Source organism: Electrophorus electricus, unplaced genomic scaffold (assembly GCF_041902795.1).
Source record: "Electrophorus electricus isolate QZ-2024a unplaced genomic scaffold, ASM4190279v1 Scaffold409, whole genome shotgun sequence".
Taxonomy (NCBI): domain Eukaryota; kingdom Metazoa; phylum Chordata; class Actinopteri; order Gymnotiformes; family Gymnotidae; genus Electrophorus; species Electrophorus electricus.
Genome location: NW_027658703.1, coordinates 17,501 through 20,664, shown reverse-complemented (window position 1 = coordinate 20,664; position 3,164 = coordinate 17,501). Strand labels below are relative to the sequence as shown.

Here is a 3,164-nt window from a genome sequence, read left to right as displayed (position 1 = left end):
TGACCCTGGACGGGCACGGTCTGTGGTTTGGCCCTTGTCCTAGATGAAATCGGGCACGGGGTTTTCTGGCCAGGTACCATCGGGTTACTGGGAGAGCGGCTTCGGTCTCCAGGTGAGACCAATGGTGAAGCAGCACGAGGCAATGGAGAGCATGCAAAGCGATGGGGAAGCCATGCACGGCAATGGCCACGAAAAAAAAAAAAAAATCACCACGGAAGGAACGTGAAGAACAAGGAGGAGTGTAGTGACACTGCCCAAAGCTGCCCGGTGTTGCAGGGGTCTATTGGTGTGTTGCTTCCTTGTTTGGTAGAGTGGAGTACCAGACCCGCCAGGGGTAGGCAAACCATTCCCCCTACGGTAAGTGAGGAGCCAGCCATTTGACGAGCGGGTGTCCACGTGTACGGGTGCGAGCGCTATCCCCCCACACGGGGTTAGGCCACGGCCTTAGGTGGACGTCTGCCGACCAGCCCCGGCTGATCCAGAACTTCTGATGTGGAGAGCGGTTTTGACAGATCCTCCCTGGTTCTAGCGGGTCAAGCCTCTGATGGGGGGTGGGGGTTATTTGTAACCCATCCCAGAACTCTCTGGGGGAGACTCAGACGGCCAGTCTGTCTACTCAGTTGTCCTATACTGGTGTCTGTGGTTTGGGAGGAAGGGAGTGCCCTGCTTTGTTGGCCTCCTCTTCAAACCTACCTGGGCCCACGAATCACTCTTCTTGGTTACATCACGAAACGTAGGTTGAGCGAGGCTAGGGGGGAGGGAATTCGACGAGGTCTTTCCCTTGTCCCCCCACCAGCGGCCCACGAAAATCAAAACGGCGTGAAGAGAGGGAACGCCGAAAGCACCTGGAGTCGGCCGTCCGCACCTCCGGAGGAGGTGGACGGGGTACGGTGCGGGCATGACCGGATGGGACAGCTTTGCATCAAGGTGAGAGGTCGGCGTCCGAAGGCCAGAGGGCGGTGCGCGAGCACGTTTACACTGGCCGCGGAAGCTGTCCTGGGTAGCCCTGTATGGCGTCTGGACCTGACGGCGCACGCACTTACAACCCGCTGCTTCCTAGCCCCCGGAAGGGGAGGCGGATGTCACTCGTGGTTCATCCCAGACCACGGTGCAAACTACCTGGTTGATCCTGCCAGTAACATATGCTTGTCTCAAAGATTAAGCCATGCAGGTCTAAGTGCACACGGCCGGTACAGTGAAACTGCGAATGGCTCATTAAATCAGTTATGGTTCCTTTGATCGCTCCACACGTTACTCGGATAACTGTGGTAATTCTAGAGCTAATACATGCAAACGAGCGCTGACCCTTCGGGGGATGCGTGCATTTATCAGACCCAAAACCCATCCGGGGGGCTCGGGCCCCCCGGCCGCTTTGGTGACTCTAGATAACCTCGGGCCGATCGCGCGCCCTCCGCGGCGGCGACGTCTCATTCGAATGTCTGCCCTATCAACTTTCGATGGTACCATAGTCGGCTACCATGGTGACCACGGGTAACGGGGAATCAGGGTTCGATTCCGGAGAGGGAGCCTGAGAAACGGCTACCACATCCAAGGAAGGCAGCAGGCGCGCAAATTACCCATTCCCGACACGGGGAGGTAGTGACGAAAAATAACGATACAGGTCTCTTTCGAGGCCCTGTAATCGGAATGAGCGTATCCTAAACCCATGGGTGAGGACCCATTGGAGGGCAAGTCTGGTGCCAGCAGCCGCGGTAATTCCAGCTCCAATAGCGTATATTAAAGTTGCTGCAGTTAAAAAGCTCGTAGTTGGATGTCGGGAGTGGGCTGGCGGTCCGCCGCGAGGCGTGCCACCGCCTGTCTCAGACCCTGTCTCCCGGTGCCCCCCGGATGCCCTTGGCTGGGTGTCCGGACGGGGCTCGGAGCGTTTACTTTGAAAAAATTAGAGTGTTCAAAGCGGGCCCGCTTCTCGCCTGAATACCTGAGCTAGGAATAATGGAATAGGACTCCGGTTCTATTTTGTGGGTTTCCTGAACCAGGGCCATGATTAAGAGGGACGGCCGGGGGCATTCGTATTGCGCCGCTAGAGGTGAAATTCTTGGACCGGCGCAAGACGGACGAAAGCGAAAGCATTTGCCAAGAATGTTTTCATTAATCAAGAACGAAAGTCGGAGGTTCGAAGACGATCAGATACCGTCGTAGTTCCGACCGTAAACTATGCCGACCCGCGATCCGGCGGCGTTATTCCCATGACCCGCCGGGCAGCGTGAGGGAAACCACGAGTCTGTGGGTTCCGGGGGGAGTATGGTTGCAAAGCTGAAACTTAAAGGAATTGACGGAAGGGCACCACCAGGAGTGGAGCCTGCGGCTTAATTTGACTCAACACGGGAAACCTCACCCGGCCCGGACACGGAAAGGATTGACAGATTGATAGCTCTTTCTCGATTCTGTGGGTGGTGGTGCATGGCCGTTCTTAGTTGGTGGAGCGATTTGTCTGGTTAATTCCGATAACGAACGAGACTCCGGCATGCTAAATAGTTACGCGGCCCTCCGCGGTCGGCGTCAAACTTCTTAGAGGGACAAGTGGCGTTCAGCCACGCGAGATGGAGCAATAACAGGTCTGTGATGCCCTTAGATGTCCGGGGCTGCACGCGCGCCACAATGGTTGGATCAGCGTGTGCCTACCCTACACCGAGAGGTGCGGGTAATCCGCTGAACCCCATTCGTGATGGGGACTGGGGATTGCAATTATTCCCCATGAACGAGGAATTCCCAGTAAGCGCGGGTCATAAGCTCGCGTTGATTAAGTCCCTGCCCTTTGTACACACCGCCCGTCGCTACTACCGATCGGATGGTTTAGTGAGGTCCTCGGATCGGCCCCGCCGGGGCTCCTCGCGGGCCTTGGCGGAGCGCCGAGAAGTCGATCAAACTTGACTATCTAGAGGAAGTAAAAGTCGTAACAAGGTTTTCGTAGGTGAACCTGCGAAAGGATCATTAACGGGTAACGCTGTCCGGCGTGCCTCCTCTCCCGACCCCCTCGACTTCGCCGTCCCCCCGCGTCGGGGCCCAGGGTCGAAAGGGTCTTCGGGGTTGCTGTTACACGTGGTCGCTTGCAGGTCAGGCTGGACAGAAGGCATAAAGGAGGAGCCTAGTCCCTCCCACCCCTTCCTCGTCCTCCGCCTCTTCCTCCGCGTCGTCCTTCAGCA

The 3,164-nt window shown here is 57.1% G+C and overlaps 1 non-coding gene across 1 annotated transcript; it reads left to right on the top strand.

Moving 5' to 3' along the window:
- The first annotated feature begins 1,116 nt into the window (after nt 1-1,116).
- On the top strand, nt 1,117-2,955 carry LOC145655949 (18S ribosomal RNA). Its single transcript, XR_014121766.1, has one exon. It is a non-coding gene; the product is annotated as an 18S ribosomal RNA (ribosomal RNA).
- The last annotated feature ends 209 nt before the right edge of the window (nt 2,956-3,164 follow it).